Source organism: Gracilinanus agilis, chromosome 4 (genome assembly GCF_016433145.1).
Source record: "Gracilinanus agilis isolate LMUSP501 chromosome 4, AgileGrace, whole genome shotgun sequence".
Classification (NCBI taxonomy): Eukaryota; Metazoa; Chordata; class Mammalia; order Didelphimorphia; family Didelphidae; genus Gracilinanus; species Gracilinanus agilis.
Genome location: NC_058133.1, coordinates 344,062,348 through 344,082,135, shown reverse-complemented (window position 1 = coordinate 344,082,135; position 19,788 = coordinate 344,062,348).

The following is a 19,788-nucleotide window of genomic DNA, read 5'->3' as shown; positions in this document are numbered from 1 at the left end:
ATCCAGCCATTCTGGCTGGCAATTTGGAATCATGCTCAAAGGGCTATATAAGAATGCCTGCCCTTTGATCCAGCCATACCATTGCTGGGTTTGTACCCCAAAGAGATCATAGATAAACAGACTTGTACGAAAATATTTATAGTGGGGCTTTTTGTGGTGGCAACAAATTGGAAAAGGAGGGTATGTCCTTCAATTGGGGAATGGCTGAACAAACTGTGGTATATGCGGGTGATGGAATACTATTGTGCTAAAAGGAATAATAAACTGGAGGAGTTCCAGGCGAACTGGAGAGACCTCCGGGAACAGATGCAGAGCGAAAGGAGCAGAGCCAGAAGAACATTGTACACAGAGACTGATATACTATGGTAAAACTGAATGTAATGGACCTCTGTACCAGCAGCAATACAGTGACCCAGGACAATTCTGAGGGATTTATGGTAAAGACGCTACCCACATTCAGAGGAAGGACTGCAGGAGAGGAAACATATAAGAAAAACAACTGCTTGAACGCATGGGTCGGGGTGGACATGATTGAGGGTGTGGACTCGAAACTACCACACCAATGCAACTACCAACAATTTGGAAATTGGTCTTGATCAAGGATACATGACAAAACCAGTAGAAATGTGCATTGGCCATGGGTGGGGGGAGTGCGGGGGGTGAAGGGGAAAGGAGGAGCATGAATCATGTAACCATGTTAAAAATGAATATTAATAAATGTTTGGGAAAAAAATACCTTTTATGTTTGAAAAATTAAAAAAAAGAATATTATAGAATAAATTTCTGCTTGTATATAGACTGCACAAGATGAATTCTTTGCTTCATCCCAATACTGAGATCTTGGATGATTCAGTAAAGTATCTATTACTACTACTTTCATTCCTGAATAACACATATTTTCTTCCAAAATCCCATATTTCCTAATCCTTTATTTGGTTAATTAGATACTGCTTCTATTCTGATACACACAAATAATCATCATCAACGTCATCATCAACATCTTTCTTGATCTCTTTGCAGCATGTCACACTTTTGACAACTATGTCCTGCTAGATGATTTCGTCTCTGAAGTTGGGGGGATATTGTTTGTTGTTTGTTCTTTGTTTGTTGTTCTTCCTATCTCTGTTTCTCCAGAATCTTATTTGTTGTATCATTTCTATGTCTTGCCTCTTGATTGTGACTATAACTTAAGGTTCTGTCCTAAGGCAGCTTTTCTTCTTTCTCTATATTCTCTCTTGGTGACCCATTAGAATCTCCTATTCAATATGACCCAAATAAACTTATTTTCTCCTTCCCCACTCCTAAAATACATAGAAAACTTAAGAACTAGGTCAACACCATCATCATTCTAATCACATGGGTTCACAAACTCAGAACTATACTCAACTCCTTACTCTCTCTCACCTACTACATCCAAGTATGGCAAGTATTATTGATTCTCCCTCCACAACATCCTCAACATTTATCCCCTTTTCTATATCTACATGGTCCCTACCCTAGACTAGAGAACATTATCTCTTACTTGGATTATTGCAAAACGATATTAATTGTTCTCCTTTTCTCTCATATGTACCTTCTCCAACCTATCCTCCAAAAAGTTGCCAAAGTAATATTCGCAAAGTACAGATTTATCTAAGCTACTCTTTTGCTCAATCAGTTCTTGTGATTCTACCTCCTTTTTTAGCATTTAAAGCCCCTGAAAACTTGCCTCCAACTTTTCTTTTCAGTTTTATTATACATAATTCCCTTTCCCAAAAGCTTTAGTCTAATTAACTTGATCTTGCTTTTTATTACTTTTTATTTATTGCTAATTTATTTATGAGATGTTAAATCTCATCTCTTTAAATGATGTCATCTCTGTAGCACTGCCTCTTCATATCAGCCTCTTCAAATAATAATACACAATAGTAGTCTGCATGTACATAGTGTATTTAGGTTTGAAAAGCACTTTACAAATATCATCTCAGGGGGCAGCTAAGTGGATCAGTGGACTGAGAGCTAGGCCCAGAGACGGGAGGTCTTGGGTTCAAATTTAGCCTCAGACACTGCCTAACTGTGTGATCCTAGGCAAGTCACTTAACCCCTATTGCCTATCCCTTATCACTCTTCTGCCTTGGAGCCAATACACAGTACTGATTCTAAGACAGAAGGTAAGAGTTTAAAAAATTATATATATATATATATATATATATATATATATATATATAATTTTATCTTCACAATGGTCTTGAGAAACAGATGGTATAATTATCTCCATTGTACAAATGAGAAAACTGAGACAAGGGAAGTTAGAAACTGGCACAGGTAGCAAATGTCTAAGGCTGGATTTGAACTCAGGTTTCCTGACTCCTGATCCTTCACTCTTATCTATACAGTGCTGCCTAATTTCCTTCTAAGTGAAACTCAAGTGCCTCCTCCTCCATGAAATGTTTTCCATATCTCTTAAGCTGCCAGGGCCTCTCTTCCCTCAACTCAAAATTAACTTGTATTTACTCTATGTATATGCCTTTATGTATGATGTTGTTATCCAAAAACAAACACAGGCACATCCCAAATAGAATATAATCTCCTTGAGAGCAGGGACTATCATTGCTGTCATCATTTCACCAGCTCCTATTGGCTCACAAAGGCCAATTGTTAAAACTTCCATTGTAAGGGGGGAAAAAAGAAAATATTAAAATCAAGACTTAATTGTTCTATTGATAGTTTAGACTTAAGAAAGTGACAGAGAACATGTTAATAATGCAAATTAAACTTCAAAATATGTCACATTTATAAATATTTACCAGCACATGACTGATTATAGCTCTTTCTCACAGTTATATTCTGACACTCTAGGTCTGCTAATAACCTTTCCCATCCCCTATTCCTCAGTACTCTCCCCCCAAAATTAGCAGGCTTAAAACTGTGTCCCTCAGATAGAGTACATTCCTCATCACTGCCTCAGGTATCAGAAATGTTTTTATATAGTTTGTCTCACAGACAGAACACATACAATAGAGGCATGTGGCTCTACATTCACCTTAATCTTCTACTATCCCCCCAAAAGAGATTCATTCCAAGAGCAATCCCAGCCCTCATGGGACCTGCAGCCAAGGTTGCCCACATAAATCTGGTTTTCTGCACCCAAACCTGTCTACAAACTGCCAGGGAACTGCATGAGAAACTCAACAAACTATCTAGACCTCATCAGATAGCAAAATAAAACAAGATATTTGAATCTAGGAGAACCTGGGACTCTATCACCACTCTGACACTTCATTGTATAATCATAGGGAAGACACCTGACCACTCTTAGCTTTGGTTTTTCTCATCTGTAAAGTAGGAAGAATAATACCACCTTTACTTACCTCAGTGAGCCATAATGAGGATCAAGTTGATGATGTCCATAATAAGGTGTTTTATAAGCTCTAAGTGCTATAAGAAATGTCAGTTACTACTGATGTTGGCTTCTACCCAGCCTTGTCACTTTGAAATGTTTTCTTTCTCTCTTCTCTCACTCTCATTGACTGACAGATTGTTTATGGTATATTCAATCTGGAAAGTAATGAGCAACTTCAGACAACCAAGAGCAGCTGTTCCCAATACAGTCCCTGGAGAAGGTATTAGAATCATGGGTAGGACCATGGAAGGCAGGAAGAAAAGGGTCCAAGCTGTTATAAGCAAACTGTGGGACAGGAAGGTTGAAGACGTTCTCAATAGTCTTAACAGCTCCAGCCTCTTCTTTCCCATTCTGAGACTACCTACAGGGTTCTAAAAGCAAAGAATGGCCAACCCTCTAGGCTGTTATTTAAACTAGTCCATTACACTATAGTGGCTAAAATAGGTGTTTTAGAAGAAGGGTAAAGAAGAGAACTAGATAAGATATCATTACTGCAAGGCAATGTGACCCTGATTTGGCCCCTTTATCAATGCTCACCTGGACTATTTCAATTGTCTCCTAATAGGTCTCCTAGCATTAAGCCTTTCCTTTCTGCAGTCCATCCTCCACACAATGGTTAAATTAATATTTCTCTACAATGCAGGTCTGCTCAAGAAGCTTCAGTGGTTTGCACTTGTCTTTTCATTACAATACAAAATCCTTTGTTTAGCATTTAAAAAAAAACTTTCCTAACGTGTCTCTAGCCTCTTCATAGGCTGATTACACTTTATTCCCTCTCATTCGTTCTAAATTCAAATCAAAGTGAAGTTTCCCTTTTCCATTATACACATTTCATCTCTTACCTCTTCATTTTTAAGCCTCCCTCCCTTTCCCAGCTTATTCTGCCTTTTGGAAGATGGAAGATTCAGATTAAAATTCAAGATCCAAGATTGAGTTCGGGTGACCTCCTTGGAGAGGATTTTCCTAATTCTCCCAGTTGTAAGTGCTCCTCCCCATCTCCCATTATTCCTCAGGAGGAAATGGAACTCATTTGTGAACTTGTTGTCTCATCTAGTTAAGTATAAGCTTCTGCAAGTTAAGGATTGTCTCTCATATATTTGTATCCCCAAGAATGACCAATATAGAATCTGTATCACTATGTATTGAAACCATCCCAAGTGGCACCAAAGATAATGGTGAAAAGGGACATGTTTCTATGTGTAAGGGTTCTAAAATAATAGGAGATGCCATTGATCTTCACTTTGATTGGCTTGACTCTGGATCTGATAGGCTTCAATAAAATGAACGAACACCTATAAAATTTATGTAAGCCCCTAAATCTGTTCCGTTAGGTACTAATATGGGATCCCATCCATAAAGAATTGGAAATAAAGGTGAGTGCCTTTGGATACTGTCCTAACAAGCCATTCACTGGAAGAGCAAGCTAAGATTTTTCTCTAAGATTATGAATCCATGGATCTCAAAATAGCAAAATTACAGTATCAAGAAGTGGAGATCTGGAAGGGATCTCAGATCTCATCTAGTCCAACTCATACACAAAAGAAATTAGCACTATAGCATACCCAACAATGGAATGTTCAGCTTCTGCCTGAAGATCTCAAAGGAGGAAGAAACTATCACCTCTTAATGCAGCTTATGTCACTTTGGGACAATATTAATTGTAGGAAATTTTTCATTGTTAATAAATCTAAATTTGCTTTTTGAAAACTTCTACCCATTGTTCCTAGTTCTGCCCTCTAGGACCAACCAGCACAAACCAAAATCCTTTACCTGAGAGCCTTCCAAATACTTGAAGATAGCTATTATGTTCAGTCCACCTCCCCAGTCCACTCTTCTCCAGGTTAAACATTGTCATTTCCTTCAAGAAATATTTATATGACATGGAGTCAAGACCCTTCACCATCATTTTTGCCCTTCTCTGGACATTCTCCAACTTATCAATGTCTTTCTTAAACTTTGTTGTTTAGATTAAACTTAATATTCCAATTGTGGTCTGATGAAGACAGAATACATAGAGTGTATATCACTTTCTCAAACCTGAAAGCTACAGTTTCTCTTTTTTTTTTTTAACCCTTGTACTTTGGTGTATTGTCTCATAGGTGGAAGATTGGTAAGGGTGGGCAATGGGGGGTCAAGTGACTTGCCCAGGGTCACACAGCTGGGAAGTGGCTGAGGCCGGGTTTGAACCTAGGACCTCCTGTACAGTTTCTCTTTTAATGCAGTCCAAGGTTGTTTATCTTTTTTTGGCTGCTATATCATTCAATTGAGTTTGTTGTCCACTGAAACCCCTAAATCTTTTTTCAGAATAATGTCTAACTAACCATGCCTTCCCATCTTATATGTGAAGTTGATGCATTTTTGTATCCAAATGGAAGATTTTATGTATATCCTTCTTGAATTTGATCTTATCCTATTCAACTCAATTGATTATGGTGTCTCCCGTACTTGTTATAGTGATAGTCAAGTCAAATCAACCCACAAACATTTAGTAAGCATATGCTATGTTCTAGGCACTGTGTTGTAATGAGAATACAGATATGCAAACAAACAATATGAAAAACAAAAAACTTGGGATCCAATGAAATTACAATGCTTGTCCACAAATAGTAATTGAAGATTTGGGATTCCAAGGGAAGTCCTATGATTCCAAGTTCATAACTTTCTCTACAGGTTACTGTCTATTTCTTGAGATTAAGTCTGTCCTAAATCTGCTTCCCCAGTGCCCAATATATTGCTTTGTACAAAATAGGTGTGTCATAAATACTGGATGAAGTGAACTGAATCAGTGCTCTTGACTTGGTCATTTTTTATTTATTTTTAACTACCATAAAAGTCACTCACTCTCTGTGTCCTGACTTTTCCAAATTCTGCATATGATGGTCTGGCCTCTTTCAAATGCATCCTTTCTCTTCTTCTAGTCCTTCTTATAAGCCCTAACCTTATCAACCTGGCAATATTCCTTTGCTGCATGGTCTCAGCACCCTTAGAAAAAAACCCATAAATTCTCCCCCCATAAAGTTGGAGAAGACTTGGGAGTTTAAATGGACTACAAGTTCAATATGAGTCAACAATATAATTTAATTCCTTTCATAACAAGATTACTATATGATCTCATCAATATGAGATCTTTTCCTAGTGGTGAAGATCACAACCCCTCTACTCTGTCTCATCCTGTACAACTTATAATCATCTTTCTAGAAATGCTCTGGACAGTACTGTATACCTTCCTCTGTCTTTAATAATTTTAGGTAGCTAATATAGCAGTTTTGGGACTATCTACCTGGGATCCCTTATCCTCATTATACAATGGGTCCACTTCCTTTTCTACATTTCTCCCCCATAAAATTCATCATTTGCAATATACTACAGTCTACTTATATGCAACAAGCATCTTTCCATTGCCTCTTAGATGACCAATAACCAAATTCTGTTTTGGCTATCTCTTGGAAAAGCTAGAAGATAACACTGTCTTTAGTAGGAGCAATCACACTTATCCCCCCTTTTGGTGGAATTGTGACTAAGACTTATCTCTGACACTGACAAGGAAACTGCTATCATCCCCCAAAGTTCTCAGCACCTCCTATTATTCAACCATCTGAAAGGCAGAGTCCCCCCTCTCTGACTTCCAGCAGACTAGGGGTAAATGGTGACCTGGGTTAATTATTCTTGCTTTGATCATTCATTCAAGAACAGGACCTTTCCCACAGACCCACCTATTTATATTATTTTTGACATGTCTATCACATGATGAAGATTGAGGATGAAAGTAAAGGTGAGAATGACAGTGATAGAACAGTAGCATCTTAAGTCATCTATCATTTAGACAGGATGCCATGACCTGCAATATCTGTTTAATTAAACATAGATATGTCACCAAAATGTAAAGAAATACTGTATTCACTAAGATGTTAACTGATCCAAAATCAAACTATGTACTTGTTGATCATGTGTGTTTATGCCCATAAATGTCTGAATAAGTCATATGGAAAGAGGAGTTCAAAAATGTGAAGATGCTACTTTAAAGAATCTATTATTAGAAAGAATTTAAGAGTCATTTTGTCTTTCTGATTTAATTCTGAAATTCTCATATGGGGATATAGGGTTTTGAACCCTAGATATGATAAGTACAGTATATCTAGGATCACATTAAATTGAATGAAGGGTAATGTCAGATTTGTCTTTCTTTATAATGAAAAAATAACTGAAATAATACTAATTTGTTCCATTTATATAGGACTCTACAATATTCAAGATGTTTTCATAAATATTTTCTCATTTGATCTTTATAACAACCCGAAACCCTGTAAAACAATGCGGAGATTATCATTTCTCTTTTATAGATTAATTAGTTGAGCATCTATTGTGTTCCAAGCACTAGACTCCGCATAAAGGATACAAAGAAAAAATGGAACAGTCCCTTGCCCTCAAGAAACTTACATTCTACAGCAGTGTTGGTGAATGTTTTCAAGTCCGCATGCCCAAACTGCAACTTCAAGATGCCTGTGAGCCCCCCACATTAACCCAGAGAGCAGAGGGAGGAAGTGCTCACTTTCAACAGCTGGACACAGGGGTGGGGCAGGCAAAAATGTCCCCGGGGAAGGGAAGATGGGAAATGGAGCAGCTGCCCCATTCTGGCCTGGCATGTGTGCCAATACTTCACCAACACTATTCTATAGGAGGGAAATAACATGTGTAGCGTATACATTCTGAAGTATGTAGAAAAAACAAGTGTATGTGTTTATATGTGAATAGTATACTGTATATATATATGAATATCTTTATAAACATAACATAGATTGTTTAAATAGTATGTAAGTACATAACAAAAATACGTATATTATAATTACATAAGTATATAAATAGTAATTATTTATAAGAAAAATAAATATATTCTAAATTAAATATATTTTAATAAGTTCACATCATACATGTTGTTTCCCCCTAAAGATGGAGAGCTCATTAAGGGCTTTATTTTTGTCTTCATATCTTCAGTGCCTAAACCAGTGCCTGGCACACACTAGGTGCTTGATTGATTAATATATAAAAAAAGGAATGATTATCTTAGTACCACTTCACAGGGAAATTGGGCTGTTTAGAGAATCAAATTAATTGATATTTGTGAAAGCATTCTGAAAATTGTAAAATCCTAAATATAGTTATATTTTGTCCTATGCATTTATACATTTATTATTGTTCAAATGTTTGATTATGTTCAAATCTTCGTGACCCCATGGACTAGACAGATACTGGAGTGGTTTGCCATTGCCTTCTCCAGTGGTTTAAGTGAATTATCCAGGGCTGCACAGATAAGTGTCTAAGCCCAGATTTGAACTTGGGTCTTCCTGACTCCAGGACCAGTGCTCTATCCACTGAGCCACATAGCTGCCTCCTATATATATTTACAAATATGTATATATATATATGTATGGGCATAAATATATATATGCATTGTGTATATGTATTTTGCACATATGTGTGTAGAGCAGGTAATGGCAGGAGACAGAAGGTTCAGGACATTCCTATGTTGGAGGAGGCATCTGAGCAAATGAAAAACCAGGGGCCTTACTATATGCCACTGACACCTAACTAGTAATTATTAAATCAGAACCCCAAGTCTTTCTGATCCCTTATCTAGGGCTTTTTCCATTACACCTTACTCAATAACTTTGATTTTTTTCTCTCCTCTAAATACATAAATACTTTGCAGATGTCCATGCTTTCAGAAGTATGGTATAAACATGTCCATCACTATTTTATGTTTGACTGGTGACAAATTCCCATTTTTGTGACACTTCCACAGAGGACAGAGAAGCAAACAATGTGGAGAGGGACACTACTTCCCCTCTTGGTCAACTTGCACTGGCTACACCAACCTTGCAAATTTAACAATTCAAAGACAGGATAGGTACCAGAAATAAGTATATTGTATCCTTAGGGAGGAACCATTATATATGTCCGACTCCTCCCTGACACCCTGCCAAGATAGCCATTTAATTTAACATAGAAAATCTGAACAAATTACGTTTTATTATAAAATAGACTAACATAGCTCCTAGCTCCTATTAAAACAATTATCATAAGAACCATAGGCCTAGAAAGGTTTAGTGGAAAGAGTGCTGGAGTTGGAGACAGAAGTCTTTTGAGTCCATAGATTCATAGGACCATAAATTTAGGGTAGGAAGGGACCTTAATCATTTGGTTCAACCCAACCCCCCTCATATTACAGACAAGAAAATCGATATTCAGAGCAGTTGCCATGGCCAAGATCATCCCTAGAGGTAGCAAGTAGGAGAGTTGGGATTTGAATCAAAGTCCTCTGATGCTAACTCAACCACCTATTAGTTGTAAGACCATGATTTGTTAGTCATTTAACCATTCAAAACTTTGTATTCTCATCATAAAGATGAAGGTGATAATAGAATCACATAATCTCAGATTTGGAAAGGACCTCAGAGGTCATGTAGTCCAACCCAAATCCCAATAATTGGATAATCAGACTTTTCTTGGATACCCTGCTAAGAGTGAAGAGAATGTAAATGCCTTAAGTGCTGTGACTGTTTTATTTTTGTATCCTTAGCACAGTGCCTAGCCCATAATAGGCTCTTTTGCTTGTTGATTTATTAATTAACAGAGAACTCAGAATCTCCTGAGCCATCCCATTCTACTCTTAGATTGCTTCTTTGGAAGATTTTTTTCTTTATGTTTAAATTAAATATGTCCCTAAGGCAATGGCTCCCCAAGGGCCAAGAGGAGCAAATCTAATCTCTCTTCTACATGTCAGTCCTTCAAATTTTAGAAAGACTGTCAACTGTTAAGTCCCTTCTCTGTCTTTTCTTCTCTAGGCTAAATATGTCCAGTTTCTTCAACTTCAAGTAGTTGCATAGAATGGCTTTGAATCCCACACCACCCCATTGCCTTCCTCCTTGCATTGCTTAGATGAAATGAAATTAACTTAGATTAATTTTCATTTTGAAAAAATATGTGGAAGGGATAACTAAATGGCTGACCCTGGATTCAAATCTTGGTCTTACATACTTCCTAGCAGTGTGACTGGGCAAGTCACTTACAACCAATTGCCTAGCCTTTACTCTCTTGGAACCCATACTTAGTATCAATTGTAAGATTGAAGATAAGAGTGTTTTTTAAAGAAAAAAGAGGGAAAAATATGTGGTATCACTGAGAAAACCATTTAGATAAATAGCAATAATTGGTATAAGTTGCTATGCAACAATGATCATTTCAGTTGGTGTTGGAGACAGGTAACTGGATATCCAGAACTGTTATTTAGTTCAGCAACTAGTCCGCAACAAATTGTTTAGGAAGTTATATGGGGCACTGAGAAATTAAGTGAGTTGCCCATGATCACACAGGGAGTATATGTCAGAGGAAAGTCTTGAACAAAGTCACAGTGAATAAACATTTATTAAGCTCCTAACATGTACTGATCATCATGCAAAATTCTGGAGACATGGAAAAAGGTATGACAAGCCAAGGAGATTGCAATCTAATGGGAAAACGATAAAGGGAATAGTGGGAATTACCTAGGTCAGGGACATGATGAAATCCTGCAGCCAAGAGAGGAAATAATCTGAGGAGGTGTGAGTTACAGAGTTGTTTTCATCTTGCAGAATTATGAGTTTCTGGAGAGCATCTAGAAGATCCAGGATCCAGGAGATCAGCCATGTGGGAAATGATAAGGAAAACTCTCAGAGTAATTTTTTTAAAAGGTAGGGAATTAGGGAGGAGGTCACAGTGTCCATCCTCTATCTTCTCCAAGCATAGAGAAGGAAGGGCCCCTAAACACTGGCATTTCTGATTCCAAGTCTAATTTCCTATCCACTACATCAAGGTGCCTTTCTTGTTCAGTATTGCCCATTTAATTGAACATTAGATGAGCATTTTGAAGATGTATTGGAAATGGAGGGGAGGGCATAAGAGGGGAAGTGTTTGATAAGAAACCTGTGAAGATTCGACTAGTTTAGAGTCTTTCTCTTAAACTTGTGTCATCAAGTGTTACATCTAACAGAAAGTTAGGGGGTCACCCACCTCCCCATTTTACAGATGAGGAAAGACCCAGAGGAAATAAAGGGTCTTTTCCAAGGTCACATGGAGAACTCAAGTCTCATGCCTCTATAAAAGAAATTAAAAACCTGATCTCTTAATGCTGATTAAAATTATATAAAGCACCAAAAGATTTAATCAAAATCTTTCCATGGAAAAAAAAGACAATGCTCCAAGCTGGCCACTTTAAGGAGGGCATTGATCCTGGTTTGACAGACTAATGTACTTCACAAAGTGCTTACCTTGCTCCAGGGGAAAACCAACACAACTAATGCAGTAAATTTGTTTGGGGGGCAGACTTACAATTAAGGGCTCCCTCTGGAGAGGATATCTAGCTGCCCTGTTAAAGATAATGGTGACAAATGCATTTGTACAGTGTTCAAAAAGGAAGTGGGTACATCGGGACATGTATGTCTTGCTTTAAGCCAACTTAACATATGAAAATTGAGTTTTCAGCAACAGAAATAGAGGGGGCAAGGTTGTGGCAGTGATTATTCATTTTATAAAGGTACTTACAGTTTAAAGAGATGGCATGGTTAGAAGGCCACCCTAGAAGTAAGGAAGACCTAGTTTCAAATCTAATGTCTGATAAATATTACCTATGTGACCTTGGTCAAGTCATAACCTCTCAATGTTCCCTGTCTTTAACATAGGCAGTTTGTCCATTTATTTTGATTGGGGGAATTTGATTGAATGAACTCCCCAAAATGAGAAAAATCACAAGTCTAGATGAAGGGAAAACGGTCACAGTAACCCTCCTATCCTACCTTTGATGGATCCACTGAGCTATAGTGCAGTGGGGAAAAGTGATGAATTTTGATTCACAGGACTTGCATTCAATTCCTTGCTTTGCCTTTTATTAGATGTTGCTTTGTATAAATCATTTAATCTCTCTGAACCTCCATTTCCTTAACTATAAAATGAGGGACCAAGATTAGATTACTTCTAAAGCCACTTCCAATTCTAAATATGTAATCCCATTTTCCCAAGATATAATTTTTATAATTTAAATGCAAAGTTTATTGATATTTTTATTCAACTTGCAAAAACTAAATTAATATAAAAGTATAATAAATATATTATGGAAAGCAAAATACATATATTCAGTATTAGTCTAGACCAGTGATTCCCAAAGTGGGCACCACTGCCCCCTGGTGGGTGCTGCAGCGGTCCAGGGAAGGTGGTGATGGCCACAGGTGCAATTGGGGGTGGTGAATAACTGTAAGGGGGAGGTGATGGTATGTGACAGGGGGCACTAAGTAATATTTTTTCTGGAAAGGGGGCAGTAGGCCAAAAAACTTTGGGAACCACTGGTCTAGACTCTGCTCTGCTTTCAGAAAAATCATGAATCAAATTAGAATTCAAAAAGAATCTTCTGTATTGTGTCACCTCTCACGTGAGTCAAACTTCCCCTTACTATGACTGTGAGTCTGAGATTAAGAACCATAGGCACAGTTCTTCACATTATCAATAACTTGCTATATAGCCTTGGAATGGGAACTGGAGCTCAAGGGTCCTCATCTCACAGATAGAAGGTGTTCATCCCTTTCAAAGAGCACCAAAGACATCACAGGGTGATGTCCTGACCGGGCTCTGATTAGATTTAAGTGAGGCAGAGTTGCACAAAGTCATCAGTCTCCCTCTCTTTTCCAAAGACATTAAATCCAGGGGAAAGGCAAAGATCAAGAGCACTGGTGATGCCCTGGGATGCAATGGATGGCCATGGCAACTTCAATGTCACTCCAAGCGTTAAGCACTATACAACTCCTGCTTTCATCGCCACTGGGACAAAATGTTCTCATCTGCCCATTCCACCAGGGACAGTTTTCTCATGCTTGGGGTACTCATCCCCCTCATCACTAACAAATTTGAGGCCTGACAGTAACCTTCAACCTGGTTTAGACAGTCTACTGAGAAAGTTTTAAGGATGTGGCCATTGTGCATGCTACAAGCTTCTTGTACCCACTGTTGAGAATTGAGTGAAAGTGGGACCCCAAAGTGGATTAGCAGCTCTGAAAGGGCTCTGCATGTCCTCACACCAGAGGTTCTCATCCTATTAGAACATCATTATAGTGCTTAATTTTTAAAATACATTTTAAAACCCTTAATTTCTGACTTAGAATTGATACTATCATTCCCAAAGCAGAACAGTTAAGGGCTAGGCATCTGAGTTAGTAACTTGTCCAGGATCACAAAGCAAAGATGTGTCTGAGGTCAGATTTGAACCCAGGACCTCTCAGCTCCAGGCCTGCCTCTCTATTCATTGAGCCACCTAGCTGCCCCTACAGTGATTAATTCAAAACAAGTTCCTTCTATATGACAGGCATTATACAAAGGACTTGGGATACAAATATTTTTTTATTCCTGTGTGAAATGGTCACTGCCCTCAAGGAAAGAAGGGAAAGAACATGTAAACAATAAAATGTAATACAAGGAAAAATGAGGGAAGAGAAAACTAGAATACCAACCTTAATCCCTTATTGACTTGATTCCAGTTCCAAGCAACTGGATAAACATATAGTAATTAGCAGTATCTTTGGTAGGAGGATTGATCTTCATATATGCTATTCCATCTCCTTTCTCCTTAACTCTGTACTATTAGTACATTATGCCTGGGATGCCCTCTCCTCACCTTTGCAACTTAGAGTAACTGGTTTCCATCAAGACAACCAAAACATTATTTTCTTTAAGGAGACTTTTCCTGGTCTCTGCAACCCACTCTTTCCTCCAAGATGCTAGTGCCTAATTTTTAAGGACTAGATGCGGCCATTTAAACTCTTTGTTCCTCATTTCCCTCATCACTAAAGTAACCAAAGGCTTGGTTAAATTTCTGATGCCCCTTTACAAATCAAAAATTCTACATTCTAAGTTCAAATTGCAAGCCCCTTAAATAGCATTTTACAGAATTGTTTCTCATAAGTATCTGCTTCTAAAAGCAGGGATTCACCTCACTCTCTAGGGAAACCTTGCCTTTTCAGGGACTTCACTCACTGCAGGGGTTGTTTGGGTGACAGCTATTTGGAAGCAACACAATCCCTTCTTTATGTCAGATTTTGAAACCTGTGAGCTTAATTATCAATAAATAGGTCATTGAAATTCAGTGTGATTAAAAGACATACTGCTTGGATTTCTTTTAGAGCTACAAATCAGTAGCTAGATATATGGAATTTGATGCTAAAAATAAATATGACAGATTCATATCTTTAATATCTAAATATGAATAAGTGTATATTTCCTTGGATTTATACTAGATTATTGGTTAGTTTATCTAGCAAATCAGCCAATATATTAAGGGAATTTTTAATTGGTAAAAGAAAAATGAGTTAGAGAAGGAAATAGCAAGCCATTCAAATATCTTTGCCAAGAAAACCCCAAATGGAGTCATAAAGAATCAGAAATGGCTGAACAGTAACAATTTTGAAATGGACAACTAAGTAATGAAGTGGAGAAAGTCCCTGGATTGGAGTCTGGAAGACTCACCCTGCTTGAGTTCAAATCTAGCCTCAGATAGTTATTGTAACCATAAGCAAGTCACTTTATTCTGTTTGCTTCATTTGTCAAATGAGCTGGAGAAGGAAATGCAAAACACTCTAATATCTTAACCAATAAAACCCCAAATGGGGTCACAAAGAGTCAAAAACAACTGAAATGACTGAACAACAACAATATTTTGAAATAGTCAAGCACCTATCAACTTTCACTATCTTTTAAATAAAATTTAGTATTTCTTTCAATATTTAACTAATATTAAGTCATAGCTACTTTTATATAATGCTTTAAGGTTTGCAACGCACTTCACAGATATTAACTCATTTTGTCATCAAAACAATCCTGAGAAATAGATTTATTATCCTCATTTTACAGATAAGGAAACTGAGACTGAAAAATATTAAGTTACTTGCGAAGACTTACACAACTAATAAACATTCAAGGCAAGTTTTAATTCAGTTCTTCTTGATCCCAGGTCCAGCTCTTTGCCTACTAAGCCACTGAGCTACCTTAAAACATCTATTAACTTAAAATTAATAATAGTTAATGAGAAATTCAAAATCAAGTTAAATTATAAATTCTAAAATATGATTCTGACAAGGCCTCTATAGGCTTCATCAGACTGTCAAAGGGGTCCATGACATTAAAAAAAGGGCTAAGAGTTCCAAAATAAATAATTAAATCATGAGTATCTAGAATAATAGTATAGAGGTGTATTTTTTTTGCTATGCTATTATTCCAAGTACTCATCGTTTAATCATTTATTTTAACAAGGTTCAAAGCAATTGATTCTTGAGTTAAAAATTAGAGTCTCTATAGGTTATACTGTCACGAATCACTTTATTCAATTGCTTTGAGAGACTTTGGAAAAAGACCTCACCTACAATTGTCATATTCTTCATCCATAAAATTTGGCTTTCTGCCAAAGTCCCTTTGATCCTGCAATTTCCACAAAGAAAACTGAGGAAATCCCTGTATTTAACTATAAGGCAAAGTTTCCTAAGATGGCAGATTTCCCAGTCTCCCTTTACCCTTTTCCCAGTCTCTAGGCTACAACTACCAAGCTGTTCTCAGTAATATACTGAAAAGACATGTAGGAATTTTGTTCTGTCAATTAGACTGGAGAGGAAATGATGCATATTTCAGAATGATATCATGGAAATAGATTCAACCTCATAACTACAAGACTTGTATTGAAGTCCTGCCTCTGCCATATCCTGGCTGTGTAACCTAGGGTAAATCATCTAATCTTTTGGTGTCTAAAATGGCAAATTGTATCAAAGATACTGATGTATGTTGGTAGTGTTTTTTTCACCTGGGAGCACACAGTACTAATGAAATCACAAATCTTCTCTCCATTTCTAGTTTATCCCTTAGATTTATTCTGAGATTTGTTTTGTGGAAGGAAATTGATTTACTAAAGTATTGATAATTATTCAAATAAGGTTTCATTAAGATCTTCTTTTGTTTCTTCATCATATCATGGAAATGGCCAAAGGTTGTGACAATAGAATAATAGCATTATCAGATTCTACCAAATGAGAAAGACATTGTGGCAAAAGTCTATGCTATGTCATCCAAAAACAAATGCTGGTAGCCTCATTACCAGGTTAGATATAAAATGACAAATTTTTCAGCTACTACAACTCTCAAAAAAATCTTCTAAGTCATAGAGAGATGGCAATCTGTATTGACAGTGGTATTACCTAAACCAGAGGTGTCAAATTCAAATAGAAAAAGGAACCTGCAGCCTGCATTGACTTTTAAAACCACAAAATATTACTTATGTTTTATTGTATTCTTATTTATTTTGTTAAACATTTCCCAGTTATAATTTAACCTGGTTCAGGCCATTCTTGGGAGTTTGGGCCATATGCAAAATCAGTTGGCCTCATATTTGATACATCCAACCTGCACTACTGAAATCCCATGTCCTTGAATCTCTGAAGGATGAAGTTCAAATAAATTATAGAATTTTTAGAAACTTATAAAGCATACAAATAAGGTAGTTATGTGATATGGAAGTTTTGTCCCAATAAAGTTATAAAGTAATTGGTCATAGTTTAATAAACTATATAGTACTTGCACTCCTATATTCGAGGAAAAACTGATAACTAGAACCTTCTAAATCAGAGTGCTTTGAGAATGGGACAGTGAACATTCAAGGTGATTTTAAAAAAAAAGCTTTGGATCCTCATCCTCTCCCATTTAAGTCAATTCAAGATTTATTAAGCAAAAATATTAGTGTTATTTCAGCATTTCTTTCTGAAATTTGGGTTGAGAAAAGCTAGCAAAGAGAATCAATCTCTCACCTCCACAATCGAATATAAAATCCTCCATTTGACTTTGAAAGTCCTTCTTTACCTAACCCCTTCCTATCTGTTTAGTCTTCTAATAACTTACTTCCCTCTGAGATCCAGTAACACTGGCCTCCTTGTTCCTCACATTAGATACTTTATCTCCCAATTTAAAATTTTTACTGTCTACATCTGGAATTTTCTTCTCCTCACCTGTCTCCTACCTTCCCTACCTTCTTTCAAGTCTCAACTAAAAGTCCACCTTCTGAAATTAGCCTTTCCTAGATGTCCTTAATGATTATGCCTTTTCTCTGATTCTATCTCCATTTTGCCCTGCATGTATCTCCTTTGTACAGAATAATTTGCATGTTGTCTTGCCCATTATGTTGTGAATTTCTTGAATGTGTAGGAATTATTTTTGTCCTTTGATGTATCCCTGGAACTTCCTACCATACAATAGATGCTTAATAAATACTAATATCCTATAATAAATTATGAAGGGAATAGATTCCTAAAGACCCTGGAAGACTTGTATGAACCAATGAAATGTGAAGTAAACAGAAACAGGCGAACAATTTGCACAGTAATAACAATGTAATAAAGATAATCAAGTGTAGAAGATTTAGTCATTCTGATCAAAACAATGACCTACTTACAGGCAGAGGTAAGGGAAGCAAAAGAATCTGAAACTAAAAATAAGAGAAAATTGAATTTTTTAAAAATGTCCTTTCAAAGGGGCAGCTGGGTAGCTCAGTGGATTGAGAGTCAGGCCTAGAGACAGGAGGTCCTAGGTTCAAATCCGACCTCAGACACTTCCCAGCAGTGTGACCCTGGGCAAGTCACTTGACCCCCATTGCCCACCCTTACCACTCTTCCACCAAGGAGTCAATACACAGAAGTTAAGGGTTTAAAAAAATGCCCTTTCACATATTTTCTTATATAAGGATAACCCAATGACTAGGGGAGTAGGAAAGTTTTTCAATGAAAGCAATAAAAAAAAAAATTCAATATATCTTTTAAATAACAAAAAAAAAAAACAGTATCCAAATAGTATCAAAACTATGTGACATTTCCTACTATTTTTTTCACTATGATGGCCATTGATGTCTGAGGGATAGTTCTAATTTTACCTGTTTTTTAATACCTATACCTGTCCTTAACATGATGAGACTCTTAATATTTAATCATGTTTATTGGCCAATAGAAAATCTTTCATTGCCACTATAAGCCTAGTAGAACCCCATGCCTTTTCATTGCCTATTTCTCCAAATCTAGAATTTTCTCCCTTCTCATCTCTGCCTCCTTGGTTGCCTGGCTTCCTTCCAGTTTCAAATAAAATTCCACCTTCTTTTTTTTTTAACTCTTTTACCTTCCATCTTAGGATCAATACTGTGTATTAGAGCTAAGGCAGAAAAGCGGTAAGTGCTAGGCAATGGGGGTTATATTACTTGCCCAGGGTCACACAGCTAGGAAGTGTCTGAGGTCAGATTTGAATCCAGGACCTACCCATCTCTCAGCCTGGCTCTCAATCCACTCAGCTACCCAGCTGCCCCCAAAATCCCACCTTCTGCAAGAAGCCTTTCCAAATCATCCTTAATGCTAGGTTGTTTTTTCCCCTCTGAGACTATCTCCAATTTATCCCAGATGTGTCCTGTATGTATATAATTGTTTTTATGTGAGTTCCCAAAAGCAAGGACTTTTTTGTATCCCTTGTACTTAGCTTAATAATATTTAGTTTGTAGTCACTTAATAAATGCTCGTTCATTTGACTGTCTTCAGTGTCATTTGAGTGTCTTCAGAGTCATTGCTTCTGTAACTCAATAAAGAGATCAGGTTAAAAGATTAGGAATCTGCAGCCTGAGCTTACATTAAAGAAAACATGGAAAATTTGGTTGGAGCACACTTCTGAATTCATATTTTAATATAAAGAGTAGTTGTACCATTCAGTGAGGGGAAACTCTGGGGCCAAAGGCATAGAATCTAAGGATGCTGTGAATAGTTTGGGAAAATTTGTTTCTCCTTTTCAAACAGCTTTGTCAATACCAATTCAGCACAAAAGCACAAATAGCTTACTTTCTGTTCTACTAACTCTTTATCTCAATAATGTCAACATGCTGGCTTTATTCCACTATTGAGCAATGTGTTCAATACCACTCTTTTTGCCCATAATACTATCCTGAATGTTTTTGTATTGTATATAAATTCAAAACACAAAGAGATTTTATATTCTTTGTATTTTTAAAAGTTGCTAAGCTGCATATAACTAGTTGAAAACCCAACACAAGAACCCACCCACTCAAAACTGATAGAATTATATAAGTCCTTCTTGATAAGAGAGAATATGAATCTTGGAAAGAGCATATAGAATTACAAAAAAAAATGTAGTAATAGTTGCCAGGGTTTCAGATTTTTCAAAATGAGAATTCTTACCATTTTTCATGTTTGAAGCACTTGACCATTAAGTAATCAAGCTATCTATCAATAAGTTTATTAAGCCCCTATTATACATCAAAACCAGGCACTGGTGAATAGAAAGAAAAATTAAATTATTCCTGCCCT